We start from the raw sequence: 17,987 nt of genomic DNA on the forward strand, positions 1-17,987 counted from the left end.
CACAGTCCTGGATGGCAAGGGTATAGTAGTACAGTATGGGACAATGGATTTGATGTTTGCAGGGGTGCAAAAGTTTTGCTGTCCAGTTAGGTGGGCAGATGGGGCCGGGGGCAGTGTCGGACTGGAGCATGAAGGGCCCACCGGGGGAATGCAGTGATAGGGGCCCTGACTTAGGGGTGTGGCCAGCCTACAAAGGGGGTGTGGCCAGCCTCCACAGAGGCTTGAAATACACAATAGTCTAGTGCAGTGTAATGCAACATATCTACCATGTATAATACAAGTGCACAGTCTGGAACCTGATCCCTAGAGGAAGGATTGGGCACTCAGGCAGTGGAGCCTACCGGTGGTTTCCCTGGTACCCCTGTGGGCCAGTCCGACCCTGGCCGGGGGTGATCCTTGCTGAAAACGAGCCAGGCACAAACATATAAGAATGAGATATCTCTTTTATTCTAAAACTATTATATTTTATTGAGAAATTAAGATCTAAGGGGTCTCCTTACTAAGTCGTGGAGAGAGGGAAAGTAGAGACAGAGAGATAAAGTACCAACCTGTCATATTTTTTAAACCCTGTAACATGGCCATTAGGAGATGATTGGCTGGTATTTTGGGGTCTATTCACTAAGCCTTGAAAGGAGAAAAAGTGGAAGGAGATAAAGTTCCAGCCAATCAGCTCCTAACTGCAATGTTACAGACTGTTTTTGAAAAATGACAGGAGCTGGTTGGCTGGTAATTATTCTCTCTCCGCTTTATCTCTCTCCAAGGCTTAGTAAAAAGACCCCAAAGATACAAATGGGAATGTTAAGATACAGACAACAATGCACAGCGGAAGATACGGGAACTTTCCGATCAGGCATAGCTGAATGTACATGAATGAAGCGCAACAGAAATTGAAGTGCATGTATGTCATTTATGATGTCCTGAGGAGAGTTTAAGGGGTGTATTTATTAAAGCATATTTGCAGAATATACCCTGAAAACACCGATTTGTGGGGACCCATAAATATAAGGATCCCTGTGATTTGAGATGGATGACCCCAGCAAATTATCTGCGATATATGCCACAGCCCCTCCATTCCTGAACACAAGGTAGCCCAAATACGTTTCACTTGGGGCTGCTATACTGTAGAATTGATCAAGCTTCACATTCCACAGCTAGGTACTAGTCAGCTAATGCTATGCCTATGGGCTACTGTATTGCAGATGTTTTGGAGAGAGGCTCCTTCTGATGCATGTGCCGGCCAATGGCTGAGCAGGAAGCACACAGACGCTGACCCCGGATGGAGATTGATAGTATAAGCTATCACCATGGGGGTCATTCCGAGTTGACCGCTCGCTAGCTACTTTTTGCAGCGCTGCGATCAGATAGTCGCCGCCTACAGGGGAGTGTATTTTAGCTTTGCAAGTGTGCGATCGCATGTGCAGCCGAGCTGTACAAAAAAGTTTTGTGCAGTTTCTGAGTTGCCCAGAACTTACTCAGCCGCTGCAATCACTTCAGCCTGTTCGTGTCCGGAATTGACGTCAGACACCCGCCAACCAAACGCTTGGACACGCCTGCGTTTTTCCAAACACTCCCAGAAAACGGTCAGTTGCCACCCACAAACCCCTTCTTCCCGTCAATCTCCTTGCGATCGGCTGTGCGAATGGATTCTTTGTTAAATCCATCGCTCAGCAACGATCCACTTTGTACCCGTACGACGCGTCTGCGCATTGCGGGGCATACGCATGCACAGTTCTGTCCTGAACGCTGCGCTGCGAAAAACGGCAGCGTGCGATCAGGTCGGAATGACCCCCATGTTTCCAGCTCTATGGCTCTTATCGGAGAGTATTTCTAAATTCATGTGAAAGTTATTATTGTCATATCTCATCCAAAATTAAAATGTGAAATATGATAAATCGGCCCCTAAAGTATGTCATAGCTATGCCCTAATGCCAGCTATACCAGGATTAGGAGACAGAGGAGCTCAGTGCCCAGTTCTTGGTTTCAGCATAAACCAAGAGAGAATGCTGTCACAGTTTCCATATTAAGATTTAGTCATGGCTAGGCTGCTGGAAGACTAGCATCAGGTATTCTTGCACAAAGTGCAAATATTGTCCAAGTTGAAGTAAAGTCCTAAGAACCATTCTTTCATCATAGGAAGTGATGTGGATCTCCAACGGACCAGCTTAATTGCCTTCAATACACTATTGAGTCTTCTAGAACAGTGGGTCTCAAACTCGGTCCTCAGGACCAAGGGCGTAGCAACCATAGGTGCAGGCAATGCAGCTGCTATGGGGCCCAGAGCTGAGAGGGGCCACCTTCCCTGTCAAAGTTACATGTGTTATATACACTTTTCACCATTGGGTGGTACGTAGGGGCCTTTCAAACTTTTTCCTTGGGGCCTGCAACTTATATATAGTTATGCCCCTGGACCTGTTCATTGTAGTGCGGTGAACTGGAGGGCATTTTAATGTTATATAATATGAACCAGGGCACTGTAATGAGGCACAATATGAATGGGGAGCACCATGTGTCATAATGTGAGTTGGGGGTACTGTGCGGCATAATGTCTACTGGCAGCTCTGAAATGTTACATAGGGTGAACTTGAGCACTACTATGGTTCAGAAAGTGAACTAAGGCACTATTATAGGGCATAAAATGAACAACTGCTGCAGAGAAGTGTCTCTCTAGAAGCATTGGGACGAAGGCCCCTTCAAAATGTTGCTATGGGGCCCACAAGGTTCTGGCTACGCCCCTGCTCAGGACCCCACACAGGTCCCATTTTCCAGGTCACCCGAGAGGTGCACTGTGTATCACCAACTGACACATTTTAACCTGGAAAACATGAATTGTGTTGGATCCCGAGAACTGAGTTTGAGAACCTGTGTTCTCGAAGAACCTTTTGCTAGTGGCATGGAAGGGGGTTCTGGAATCTCTGGAATGTCACAGTCTAAAAGTGCTTTGTATGTGGCCATTGCTGCCCACCAGGCTCATTCCAGGTGCTGCATAACACCTGCAATATGTATTTGGGGATTCAGGGTACATTTTAAAGTGAAGGCTAGGACAACAATATCACTTACAGTAGATAGAACCTTGTACACTAATAGCCTGATTCAAAGTTTAAACCAATCAAGTCTGCGTACAGATCTAGCGGTTTGTAGCAAACTGTACATGCATGGTAACCTTCATAAGCAGCTATGGGTGATTCAGGTGGAGATGGTGCACAAACTCAGAGTATCTGGGAGCTGTATCACACCTGTTGGGGACCTCTACAGGCCCGCCATCCCCTGTGAGGTAACATTGTCATGCCATCAAGGTAGGGTGTCTGCAACTACTGAGCAGCAGAAGAACCTACTTCCACCTTCCTTCCCCAAGTCCTACTCTGTTCAGGAGGTACTTTAGTTGTAGGTATCTCTAGACTTCCCTCCTAGGCAAATCCCACTTGGACAGATCACCAAATAGGAGGATGCTCCCCTCCCTTTGCCCGTTAGATGGCTGACATGTGGTCCCCTTCTTTAACCAAAGCCTAAATTGTCAGGTCTCTAGGTTTGTCTGTCCCCGGCGGGGGCGCTAGTGGGTCAGTGTTGGTATGATGGATAAAACGTGGAGGCAATATAAAAGTCCTGCGCATAGGCGCTATGTTTTATTGTAACTGAGCAGATGAGATAACACAGCGTGAACAGAAAACCGGTAATGGAATGACAATGATTGATAACGGAATTTGAATAACTGAGGTCTCTTGTAAAGGAAATATGAAACAACAAATACTGAAGGTAGATGATATAAACTAAAGTCCAGAAGTACTTGATAGCACACAGTCTCGGTATAACATAAGGTAACGTAACTTGGAAAGCAGAACTCCGATATGCATAGGAAACACACAGTCCCTATAAAGCACAAGTCCAAGTAGCCTTACTAGGCTCAAGCAGGAGACAGTCTCTAAGCAACTAGTTGTTATATTGCAGGAATGCACAGATGGAATACTGATAGCAAGTGCACAGGTAAGATGGTAATACGTACACCTGAGGAGAGTCTCTGCTGCTGGTGGATTGTGGCTGGATGTAATTGAGTCCGGAGTAACAGAAGAGCTTGTGAAAGGTGAAAACTGGAACAAAGGAAATAACCACAGCGAACGCTGGAAACAGGAACACAGGAACCAGGAGAACTTAGGCACAAGGTATGTGACTCGTTGTCCGAGGCAATGTGAGAGAGCCACGGACCAGCAGTTAAACCCCCTGCTCAGCAGCGATTGGACACAGAGCTGCAGGCGGAGACACAGCGCTGGATTGAGCACCCGGAACAGCTGAGTGCAGGTGTCGTGGCAACGTCCACAGAGGCTGGACACCAGCACGCAGCAAAACCCACACAGGATCAAACTCAGGGGTATTTAGTAATGCGGAAGATGACGCTCACGGCCACTACACTCACGCAGCCGCAACTGGGGCCACGACCTCCGGAGGCCTGCACACCAGCGCGGTGGTAAGTGAGACGCAGCAGCACGCCGATTCCTGACATTACCCCCTCCTTTATGGGTGGGCACCGAACACCCACGAGGCTTGGCAGGGAAGAGTCTGTGGAAGGCTTGAATCAAACGTGGAGCATGAACATCCGTGGCGTTGACCCAACTCCTCTTTTCAGGACCATATCCAGACCAGTCAATGAGATATTGCAGATGACCATAACGATGTCGAGAGTCTAAGATCTTTTCCACCTCGTATTCCACACCCGATGAGTTTGTACCTTTGGAGCCGCTGGAAGCGTTCTCCGGAAACGATTGAGAATTAGTGGTCTGAGGAGAGAAATATGAAATGAGTTGGGTACTTTCAAGAAAGCAGGCAGTTTTAACTTATAAGCCACCGGATTAATGACACTTTCTACTGGAAATGGTCCAATAAACCGAGGAGCAAACTTCATTGATGGCACCCTGAGACGGAGATTTCGAGTAGATAACCAGACTTTATCGCCCGGTTTCAAACTAGGAACTGCACGTCTCTTCCGATCAGCAAACATTTTATACCGTTGAGAAACTTTTTTAAGAGATGAATGGATCTTCTTCCAAATTTGAGCGAACCGCTGAAGAGCAGAATCAGCTGCAGGCACATCTATGGCAGGTAACTCTTGGAAGTCTGGTACTCTAGGATGCTGACCATAAACTGCGAAAAAAGGAGTTGTATCTGTAGAAGTATGATAACGGAAATTATGAGCAAACTCCGCCCAGGGCAATAAATCTACCCAGTCATCCTGTGAAGAAGAAATATGCAGTCTTAAATATGTCTCAAGTTCTTGATTTACCCTCTCTGTCTGCCCATTTGTTTGAGGATGAAAGGCCGTAGAGAATTTCAGTTTTACCTGCAGTGCTGAACACAGAGCCCTCTAAAACTTGGCCACAAATTGTACACCCCGATCAGATATGATTTCTGTTGGAAGTCCATGTAACCTGAATATTTCGTGAAGAAACAACTGTGCCAATTTTGGAGCAGACGGTAACCCCATGAGTGGAATGAAGTGTGCCATTTTTGAAAAACTATCGACTACTACCCAGATGGTGTCATACCCTTTGGACGGAGGGAGATCAGAAATAAAATCCATCGACAAATGAGACCAGGGGCGCTTGGGAATAGAATTGGGTATCAATTGGCCTGCGGGAGCCTGACGAGAAATTTTATGCTGAGCACATTTGGAACATGAAGCTATGAATTCTTGAATATCTACCTTCATACGAGGCCACCAATACGTTTGAGACAGAAACTTAAAAGTCTTTAGAACTCCAGGGTGACCAGTAAATTTGGACGTATGAGCCCAAGACAGAAGGTTTGGACGAAGCTCTGGAGAGACAAACATCTTGCCTGGAGGCGGGACTTGCGACATCCCTGTAGCTGCGAAAACCACCGGATTTAATACGGGTCGAGCAGCCTGTTCTAAGGATTCCTCATTTGAGCTCATAGAGCGAGACAGAGCATCTGCTTTGATGTTTTGTGAACCAGGTCTAAACATTAACTTAAAATCAAAAACGAGAAAAGAATAGGGCCCACCTTGCTTGCCGAGGATTCATGCACTGTGCAGCTTTCAAGTAGAGAAGATTCTTGTGATCCGTATAGATGGTAATGGGGAATCTCGTACCTTCCAGCAGATACCTCCATTCTTCAAGGGCCAATTTAATTGCCAACAACTCCTGGTCACCGACGGAATAGTTCATTTCTGCGGGCGAGAACCTACGAGAAAAAAACCCACAGGGGTGAGTCTTACCGTCAATGCCAATCTGAGACAGGACTGCGCCCACGCCAACCGTTGAGGCATCAACTTCCAAGATGAAGGCCTTACTGACATCCGGCTGTTGTAACACAGGAGCTGAAATAAAGGCTTGTTTTGTTTTATGAAAAGCAGACAGTGCTTCGTCAGACCATTGAGAAGGATTTCCCCCTTTCCGGGTAAGGCAGGTAATTGGAGCTGTTAACGTGGAAAATCCTTTAATAAACTTTCTGTAGTAAATGGCGAAGCCAATGAAGCGTTGAACTGACTTGAGTGTTGTTGGAAGAGCCCAGCTTTCTATAGCTTCCAGTTTAGCTGGATCCATTTGAAGGTCTATTCCGGAAATGATGTATCCTAAGAAAGGTATTGAAGAAGCTTCAAATGTGCATTTAGACAGCTTGCCATACAGATGATTCTGTCGAAGACGGTGAAGAACCTCCTTCACTTGTTGGCGATGGGAAACTAAATCACGGGAGAATATCAAGATGTCATCGAGGTAAACTACCACACATTTATACAGGAGATCTCTAAACACTTCGTTGACAAAGTTTTGAAACACGGCCGGGGCATTGCTTAAACCGAAGGGCATCACTAGATATTCATAGTGGCCGTCACGAGTATTGAAAGCGGTTTTCCACTCATCCCCACTTCGAATCCTTATAAGATTGTAAGCCCCGCGAAGATCTAGTTTCGTGAAGATGGAAGCCCCCCTTACTCTGTCAAACAATTCTGTGATGAGAGGTAACGGGTAGCTATTTTTGATCGTGATGTCATTTAAACCTCGGTAATCGATACAGGGGCGAAGTCCTCCATCTTTCTTCTTGACGAAGAAGAATCCAGCACCAGCTGGGGAAGAGGATGGACGGATGAATCCTTTCTTTAAATTTTCCTTTATGTATTCACTCATTGCTTGAGTCTCTGGGACTGAAAGAGGGTATGTACGCCCTCTAGGCGGCTTGCTCCCTGGAACCAAATCGATGGGACAATCCCACTCTCGATGGGGAGGCAAGACATCCGCTGCTTTTTCACTAAAGACGTCAGTGAATTCCTGATAGGCCTCCGGAAGCCCGGACTGGGACTTTACACTTGAAGACTTTATAGGAAAAATTTGAGCAAGACAAGACTGATGACAGGAGGAACTCCATGATGTTAACTGTAATGTAGACCAGTCGAATTGTGGATTGTGCAGTTGGAGCCAAGGCATACCCAGTACAATCTCATAGTTCGCTTTAGGTATAACCAGGAACTCAATGAGCTCGGAATGCAGGAAGCCTGTTCCCAGAACTACTGGCTTGATTTGCTGAGAGATGGAACCCTCTGGAATACGCTTCCGTCCACGGCCGTGAGATACACTGGACGACACAGCTTAGACACTGATAGATGAAGTCTATCCACTGCAGCTTGCGTGATAAAATTCCCAGCAGCACCACAATCCACTAAGGCAGACAAAGACTGGAGTCCCTCTGGTCTTTCCAAGGTGACAGGTAATATCAGATCTTGCGATGAAGGAGCTTTATTCAAGGTCCCTAACTTGACTCCTCCTCTACAAGTTAGGACCTGGCGTTTCCCGACCGAGCAGGGCAGGAACCAATCAGATGACCAGCAGCAGCACAATAGAGACACAGTCTTTCCTTTAATCTTCTGAACCGCTCCTCAGGTGTTAAACGAAATTTGTTTACCTGCATGGGTTCATCAGCAGCAATAGGTAGAGACTGTACAGGAGGCATAGCGCTGTGCTTACGAAGATCACCTCGAGAGCGTTCACAGGCTCGCTCGCGTAAACGTAGATCCAACTTGACACATAGGGAAATTAGAGCTTCCAGTTGCTCTGGTAAATCTCGAGTAACCAACTCATCTTTTATACGGTCGGACAGACCATGCCAGAAGGCGGCAACCAATGCCTGGTTGTTCCACTTCACCTCTGATGCCAATGTCTGGAACTGTATAAAACGTACTGACCCACAGTACGTGTTCCCTGGCGGATCTGAAGGAGGTCTGAAGAAGCAGAGGTCGTACGCCCAGGTTCGTCAAAGATGCGTCGGAATGCGGCAACAAATTCAGTATAGTTGTTCAATAATGCATCTGCTCGCTCCCACAGCGGAGAGACCCAGTTCAGGGCAGAGCCAGCTAGAAGAGAAACAATATAAGCAACCTTTGATCTGGGTGTTGGAAAGTTCTGTGGCTGCAATTCAAACTGAACTTCGCATTGATTTAAAAATCCACGACACATCTTGGCATTACCATCAAATTTACTTGGTGTAGGAATATGGATGCGAGACATTGAAACAGAAGCAACTGGAGAGCTAGAAACTGAGGAACTAGGAACCGGAACTGAGGAAGACACTGGGGAAACTGAAATTGGAAGTGATTGTTGCAGAGTATCTAAACGTGAAGACATTCCTTGCAGGAATTGAATAATCTGCTGCTGCGCAGCCTCTTGACCATCCAGTCGTGACACTAGGTCTTGGAGTGTCCCTGACCCCACACTCTGACCACCGTCCGGGTCCATGGGCCTCGGACAAACTGTCAGGTCTCTAGGTTTGTCTGTCCCCGGCGGGGGCGCTAGTGGGTCAGTGTTGGTATGATGGATAAAACGTGGAGGCAATATAAAAGTCCTGCGCATAGGCGTTATGTTTTATTGTAACTGAGCAGATGAGATAACACAGCGTTAACAGAAAACCGGTAATGGAATGACAATGATTGATAACGGAATTTGAATAACTGAGGTCTCTTGTAAAGGAAATATGAAACAACAAATACTGAAGGTAGATGATATAAACTAAAGTCCAGAAGTACTTGATAGCACACAGTCTCGGTATAACATAAGGTAACGTAACTTGGAAAGCAGAACTCCGATATGCATAGGAAACACACAGTCCCTATAAAGCACAAGTCCAAGTAGCCTTACTAGGCTCAAGCAGGAGACAGTCTCTAAGCAACTAGTTGTTATATTGCAGGAATGCACAGATGGAATACTGATAGCAAGTGCACAGGTAAAATGGTAATACGAACACCTGAGGAGAGTCTCTGCTGCTGGTGGATTGTGGCTGGATGTAATTGAGTCCGGAGTAACAGAAGAGCTTGTGAAAGGTGAAAACTGGAACAAAGGAAATAACCACAGCGAACGCTGGAAACAGGAACACAGGAACCAGGAGAACTTAGGCACAAGGTATGTGACTCGTTGTCCGAGGCAATGTGAGAGAGCCACGGACCAGCAGTTAAACCCCCTGCTCAGCAGCGATTGGACACAGAGCTGCAGGCGGAGACACAGCGCTGGATTGAGCACCCGGAACAGCTGAGTGCAGGTGTCGTGGCAACGTCCACAGAGGCCGGACACCAGCACGCAGCAAAACCCACACAGGATCAAACTCAGGGGTATTTAGTAATGCGGAAGATTGCGCTCACGGCCACTACACTCACGCAGCCGCAACTGGGGCCACGACCTCCGGAGGCCTGCACACCAGCGCGCTGGTAAGTGAGACGCAGCAGCACGCCGATTCCTGACATTACCCCTCCTTTATGGGTGGGCACCGAACACCCACGAGGCTTGGCAGGGAAGAGTCTGTGGAAGGCTTGAATCAAACGTGGAGCATGAACATCCGTGGCGTTGACCCAACTCCTCTTTTCTGGACCATATCCAGACCAGTCAATGAGATATTGCAGATGACCATAACGATGTCGAGAGTCTAAGATCTTTTCCACCTCGTATTCCACACCCGATGAGTTTGTACCTTTGGAGCCGCTGGAAGCGTTCTCTGGAAACGATTGAGAATTAGTGGTCTGAGGAGAGAAATATGAAATGAGTTGGGTACTTTCAAGAAAGCAGGCAGTTTTAACTTATAAGCCACCGGATTAATGACACTTTCTACTGGAAATGGTCCAATAAACCGAGGAGCAAACTTCATTGATGGCACCCTGAGACGGAGATTTCGAGTAGATAACCAGACTTTATCGCCCGGTTTCAAACTAGGAACTGCACGTCTCTTCCGATCAGCAAACATTTTATACCGTTGAGAAACTTTTTTAAGAGATGAATGGATCTTCATCCAAATTTGAGCGAACCGCTGAAGAGCAGAATCAGCTGCAGGCACATCTATGGCAGGTAACTCTTGGAAGTCTGGTACTCTAGGATGCTGACCATAAACTGCGAAAAAAGGAGTTGTATCTGTAGAAGTATGATAACGGAAATTATGAGCAAACTCCGCCCAGGGCAATAAATCTACCCAGTCATCCTGTGAAGAAGAAATATGCAGTCTTAAATATGTCTCAAGTTCTTGATTTACCCTCTCTGTCTGCCCATTTGTTTGAGGATGAAAGGCCGTAGAGAATTTCAGTTTTACCTGCAGTGCTGAACACAGAGCCCTCTAAAACTTGGCCACAAATTGTACACCCCGATCAGATATGATTTCTGTTGGAAGTCCATGTAACCTGAATATTTCGTGAAGAAACAACTGTGCCAATTTTGGAGCAGACGGTAACCCCATGAGTGGAATGAAGTGTGCCATTTTTGAAAAACTATCGACTACTACCCAGATGGTGTCATACCCTTTGGACGGAGGGAGATCAGAAATAAAATCCATCGACAAATGAGACCAGGGGCGCTTGGGAATGGAATTGGGTATCAATTGGCCTGCGGGAGCCTGACGAGAAATTTTATGCTGAGCACATTTGGAACATGAAGCTATGAATTCTTGAATATCTACCTTCATACGAGGCCACCAATACGTTTGAGACAGAAACTTAAAAGTCTTTAGAACTCCAGGGTGACCAGTAAATTTGGACATATGAGCCCAAGACAGAAGGTTTGGACGAAGCTCTGGAGAGACAAACATCTTGCCTGGAGCCGGGACTTGCGACATCCCTGTAGCTGCGAAAACCACCGGATTTAATACGGGTCGAGCAGCCTGTTCTAAGGATTCCTCATTTGAGCTCATAGAGCGAGACAGAGCATCTGCTTTGATGTTTTGTGAACCAGGTCTAAACATTAACTTAAAATCAAAAACGAGAAAAGAATAGGGCCCACCTTGCTTGCCGAGGATTCATGCACTGTGCAGCTTTCAAGTAGAGAAGATTCTTGTGATCCGTATAGATGGTAATGGGGAATCTCGTACCTTCCAGCAGATACCTCCATTCTTCAAGGGCCAATTTAATTGCCAACAACTCCTGGTCACCGACGGAATAGTTCATTTCTGCGGGCGAGAACCTACGAGAAAAAAACCCACAGGGGTGAGTCTTACCGTCAATGCCAATCTGAGACAGGACTGCGCCCACGCCAACCGTTGAGGCATCAACTTCCAAGATGAAGGCCTTACTGACATCCGGCTGTTGTAACACAGGAGCTGAAATAAAGGCTTGTTTTGTTTTATGAAAAGCAGACAGTGCTTCGTCAGACCATTGAGAAGGATTTCCCCCTTTCCGGGTAAGGCAGGTAATTGGAGCTGTTAACGTGGAAAATCCTTTAATAAACTTTCTGTAGTAAATGGCGAAGCCAATGAAGCGTTGAACTGACTTGAGTGTTGTTGGAAGAGCCCAGCTTTCTATAGCTTCCAGTTTAGCTGGATCCATTTGAAGGTCTATTCCGGAAATGATGTATCCTAAGAAAGGTATTGAAGAAGCTTCAAATGTGCATTTAGACAGCTTGCCATACAGATGATTCTGTCGAAGACGGTGAAGAACCTCCTTCACTTGTTGGCGATGGGAAACTAAATCACGGGAGAATATCAAGATGTCATCGAGGTAAACTACCACACATTTATACAGGAGATCTCTAAACACTTCGTTGACAAAGTTTTGAAACACGGCCGGGGCATTGCTTAAACCGAAGGGCATCACTAGATATTCATAGTGGCCGTCACGAGTATTGAAAGCGGTTTTCCACTCATCCCCACTTCGAATCCTTATAAGATTGTAAGCCCCGCGAAGATCTAGTTTCGTGAAGATGGAAGCCCCCCTTACTCTGTCAAACAATTCTGTGATGAGAGGTAACGGGTAGCTATTTTTGATCGTGATGTCATTTAAACCTCGGTAATCGATACAGGGGCGAAGTCCTCCATCTTTCTTCTTGACGAAGAAGAATCCAGCACCAGCTGGGGAAGAGGATGGACGGATGAATCCTTTCTTTAAATTTTCCTTTATGTATTCACTCATTGCTTGAGTCTCTGGGACTGAAAGAGGGTATGTACGCCCTCTAGGCGGCTTGCTCCCTGGAACCAAATCGATGGGACAATCCCACTCTCGATGGGGAGGCAAGACATCCGCTGCTTTTTCACTAAAGACGTCAGTGAATTCCTGATAGGCCTCCGGAAGCCCGGACTGGGACTTTACACTTGAAGACTTTATAGGAAAAATTTGAGCAAGACAAGACTGATGACAGGAGGAACTCCATGATGTTAACTGTAATGTAGACCAGTCGAATTGTGGATTGTGCAGTTGGAGCCAAGGCATACCCAGTACAATCTCATAGTTCGCTTTAGGTATAACCAGGAACTCAATGAGCTCGGAATGCAGGAAGCCTGTTCCCAGAACTACTGGCTTGATTTGCTGAGAGATGGAACCCTCTGGAATACGGCTTCCGTCCACGGCCGTGAGATACACTGGACGACACAGCTTAGACACTGATAGATGAAGTCTATCCACTGCAGCTTGCGTGATAAAATTCCCAGCAGCACCACAATCCACTAAGGCAGACAAAGACTGGAGTCCCTCTGGTCTTTCCAAGGTGACAGGTAATATCAGATCTTGCGATGAAGGAGCTTTATTCAAGGTCCCTAACTTGACTCCTCCTCTACAAGTTAGGACCTGGCGTTTCCCGACCGAGCAGGGCAGGAACCAATCAGATGACCAGCAGCAGCACAATAGAGACACAGTCTTTCCTTTAATCTTCTGAACCGCTCCTCAGGTGTTAAACGAAATTTGTTTACCTGCATGGGTTCATCAGCAGCAATAGGTAGAGACTGTACAGGAGGCATAGCGCTGTGCTTACGAAGATCACCTCGAGAGCGTTCACAGGCTCGCTCACGTAAACGTAGATCCAACTTGACACATAGGGAAATTAGAGCTTCCAGTTGCTCTGGTAAATCTCGAGTAACCAACTCATCTTTTATACGGTCGGACAGACCATGCCAGAAGGCGGCAACCAATGCCTGGTTGTTCCACTTCACCTCTGATGCCAATGTCTGGAACTGTATAAAACGTACTGACCCACAGTACGTGTTCCCTGGCGGATCTGAAGGAGGTCTGAAGAAGCAGAGGTCGTACGCCCAGGTTCGTCAAAGATGCGTCGGAATGCGGCAACAAATTCAGTATAGTTGTTCAATAATGCATCTGCTCGCTCCCACAGCGGAGAGACCCAGTTCAGGGCAGAGCCAGCTAGAAGAGAAACAATATAAGCAACCTTTGATCTGGGTGTTGGAAAGTTCTGTGGCTGCAATTCAAACTGAACTTCGCATTGATTTAAAAATCCACGACACATCTTGGCATTACCATCAAATTTACTTGGTGTAGGAATATGGATGCGAGACATTGAAACAGAAGCAACTGGAGAGCTAGAAACTGAGGAACTAGGAACCGGAACTGAGGAAGACACTGGGGAAACTGAAATTGAAAGTGATTGTTGCAGAGTATCTAAACGTGAAGACATTCCTTGCAGGAATTGAATAATCTGCTGCTGCGCAGCCTCTTGACCATCCAGTCGTGACACTAGGTCTTGGAGTGTCCCTGACCCCACACTCTGACCACCGTCCGGGTCCATGGGCCTCGGACAAACTGTCAGGTCTCTAGGTTTGTCTGTCCCTGGCGGGGGCGCTAGTGGGTCAGTGTTGGTATGATGGATAAAACGTGGAGGCAATATAAAAGTCCTGCGCATAGGCGTTATGTTTTATTGTAACTGAGCAGATGAGATAACACAGCGTTAACAGAAATCCGGTAATGGAATGACAATGATTGATAACGGAATTTGAATAACTGAGGTCTCTTGTAAAGGAAATATGAAACAACAAATACTGAAGGTAGATGATATAAACTAAAGTCCAGAAGTACTTGATAGCACACAGTCTCGCTATAACATAAGGTAACGTAACTTGGAAAGCAGAACTCCGATATGCATAGGAAACACACAGTCCCTATAAAGCACAAGTCCAAGTAGCCTTACTAGGCTCAAGCAGGAGACAGTCTCTAAGCAACTAGTTGTTATATTGCAGGAATGCACAGATGAAATACTGATAGCAAGTGCACAGGTAAGATGGTAATAATACGAACACCTGAGGAGAGTCTCTGCTGCTGGTGGATTGTGGCTGGATGTAATTGAGTCCGGAGTAACAGAAGAGCTTGTGAAAGGTGAAAACTGGAACAAAGGAAATAACCACGGGGAACGCTGGAAACAGGAACACAGGAACCAGGAGAACTTAGGCACAAGGTATGTGACTCGTTGTCCGAGGCAATGTGAGAGAGCCACGGACCAGCAGTTAAACCCCCTGCTCAGCAGCGATTGGACACAGAGCTGCAGGCGGAGACACAGCGCTGGATTGAGCACACGGAACAGCTGAGTGCAGGTGTCGTGGCAACGTCCACACAGGCCGGACACCAGCACGCAGCAAAACCCACACAGGATCAAACTCACGCAGCTGCAACTGGGGCCACGACCTCCGGAGGCCTGCACACCAGCGCGCTGGTAAGTGAGAGGCAGCAGCGCGCCGATTCCTGACATAAATGCTCCATGGGGAACCCATGTGTTTTGTGTGATGGGATTATGTAAAAGAGATAAAGGAGTAGAGATGAGGTATTTACAAGGCTGTTCTCTGCTTTGCGGGCTGCAGCTAATCTACTGTAGCTTTACAAAAGGGCTTTTTTTCTTCTCTAGGACATATTTCTTGTCTTTTAGTTGTATTTATACTGGAAAACACATTTTAAAAGAAATTCCCACAAATACAAATAAAAAGCTCAAAATGCACAAAAGAGTTAGATATAATAAAGACATATCAAAAAAATAAAGTCCCCCTATTTGCGGGTAACGCAACACAACAAGGCGTTTGGAGGTATACAAGGCAGTCTAGATGCCCCTGTGTATAAGGTGCTGCACGCCTTCTTTGGTTCTCAGTGTTCAGTATATGGGTGTGGAGAATGGAGAGAGTTGGTATTTCAGACCTCTCCCACCAGCCCAGCCTGTTGTGGACTGAAGAGCAAAAGCCCTATTAAAATATTAAGCACTCAAGGCACGTACAAAGGGGGTGGGGGGCACAGTAAAAAAATCAAAATACAAAATGAGCGGCATAATGTCACTTATTTATGGGAAGATGTATTAACGCTTGTAGAGGGATAAAGTGGAGAGAGATAAAGTACCAACTAATCAGATTACAGTATGTAATTTTATTAGCAGATTGGTCGTTACTTTATTTTAGGGGCCTCGGAATCATCATTGTTAATAGGAGAAGTGGTTTCAATACCGCTAGTCAGGATCATGGATGTCACAATGCCACGCCGGAATCCCGACTAGCGGTGAAATACCGCCGCTGGAATACCGGTGCCATAGGCTTTTTTCCCATAGAGGGAGGATATAACCTGTGGCAAGCGCAGCGAGCCACCGTGCCCACAGCGTGGCGAGTGCCGCAAGCTCGCAAGGGGCTTGATAGCACTTGCCCCGCTGCCGTCACACTGGTGGCCGGGATCCTGCTGTCGGTATACTGACGGCTTTTCATACTGATCCCATTAATAGCACAGGCCCGGATTGACAATAAACAAAGCTGTATTTTAGAAGCAAAAATGGAAACTTTTGAATTAATAAAGAGGGTGATAGTAAAGTGGACCTACCTGTAGGTTAAACCCTGATGTGCCTGCCAACTCACTTACAGTTCATAGCCCCCGGTTGATTTTATTGGGATCATTTTAAGACCGCTGAGGGTCCCTACATTTTGTGTAAATTACCCTTTAAGGGGTAATGTTAAACACACAACCTGTCACTGCAACAGTAGGGGCCCTTAAAGGTGGAAAAACTGGGAAAAGATAACTTTTTTGTATAATAAACTAACTATAACTATAATAAAAATAACTTGTTTGTATATGGAAACAACTGGATTTCTGAGACAAGAAGGTGGTATTTGAGGTGATACAACATTTGGCGCCCCCTGATGGTGGTTGTTTGACTGCTCAGGGGCATTTACTGTATCACGAGTCCAGATTTGATGAAGATGTGGAAAACCAAGATTTGATTTTACTGGAGGGATTTATTCAAATGAGGTACAGGACAGGGATGAGGAGATTTTTCCATTACGGCTAACGACTGAGCATTGCATCTTATCAATACCTCTAACGAGACACATTTCACACCTTTCAATACCTTTTTTTTTTTTACACAGGAAAGCATGTCTTGGCGAACATATATTAAAGAACTAATGTCCACTCATAATTAATTTAATTTAGAATGGGTGAAAAAGCTGTATTGTAGTAAAAAACTAATTAATAAGGCTGTGGCTCTAAGTAAGTAGGAGGCCAGGCGATGGTGTTTCCTTGTGATGTTCTGTTTGCACCATGGATGTTTCCATAAACTCGCAAACATTTTCATTTTATGGGCACTTCAAGATGTAATTCTCCAATGGGACGCCATACATGCGTAAATAAAAGTATGTAAATAACTATCATTATCATCATCACTCATGTTGCCCATCTCAAGAAGTTGTGTAGGAACTCTGATCTCTAGAACTTTTCTTGCAGCTGATGGCTTTCTGCGGTGAAAATTGATGGAAACTTTTGCTGAATGACGGCCCCACTGCTTGTCACTTTAACACACTCATAAAATTGTCGCAGGCATTTCCCTATTCTGCGAGAATAAATCAATGGATAGATTTTCTATTGCTGGAATTAAGTGATCCACAAACACAACCTTTCCCAACAATATACAAAGACCTGACAAATGCGCCATTGCCAATGATGGCGGCTCAGTGAGCTGAAGTTCAGGAGATTAATGAGTTTGGAGTAAACCTCTAATGCTCTTCAATCAATGCTGTTTTCTTGCTGAATGCATTAGGGATCCTGGTGCTAATGAGCCATATGTTAGTTTATGATGACATTTACCAGTATGGCGTCCTCCTAACAGCATTGAGTAGGGACAATAAAAGATTATGTGACTCCTTCACATTTTAATGTCATTTATTAATATTGGATATCACTAGCATTTAGCATCTTGGCAGAAAGCTAAGCGTATCCTAATGCATTTCATATTGGCGTCACCTCACTTCTCAGTGCGTCACTTACAGGCTTTGGTTTCATGGTGGTCTAAGATCTACTTTCCAGAACACTTCCTTCATAAGCCCAGCTTCTAGTTTAATGTCACCTGTATAATTCCATTATAGGATAATGAATGTCATCATTATCAACAACCTCCTGGATGTGGTTTCAAGTTCAGAGTAGAAAACACTGCTGAAGGGAATTACTGGCCATTACTGGAATTATGATCTTGAAAACTTGTTACCCTGTCTGAGAGTGAGCAAAAGCATATTCAAATATATTTAACCTGTCAACAATTAGATCTAGGGACCTTCATTATTAGCTGTTTGATTAAAAAAATAAATAGAGATTCCCGAACTATTAGAACTACTTCAACACTTATTTGCACTGGCCCAGTTTAATGACCTTGAATCTCACGTACTAATCTCAAAAACATCAAAATTATTTTCTGGTTCCGACACAAAGGTGGGTGTTTTGGAGTTGCTAAGCTGTTAACTCAACGTTCGATCTTGACGTTCAACAATTCACAATTTGAAGACAAGTT

Source organism: Pseudophryne corroboree, chromosome 4 (assembly GCF_028390025.1).
Source record: "Pseudophryne corroboree isolate aPseCor3 chromosome 4, aPseCor3.hap2, whole genome shotgun sequence".
NCBI classification, from domain to species: domain Eukaryota; kingdom Metazoa; phylum Chordata; class Amphibia; order Anura; family Myobatrachidae; genus Pseudophryne; species Pseudophryne corroboree.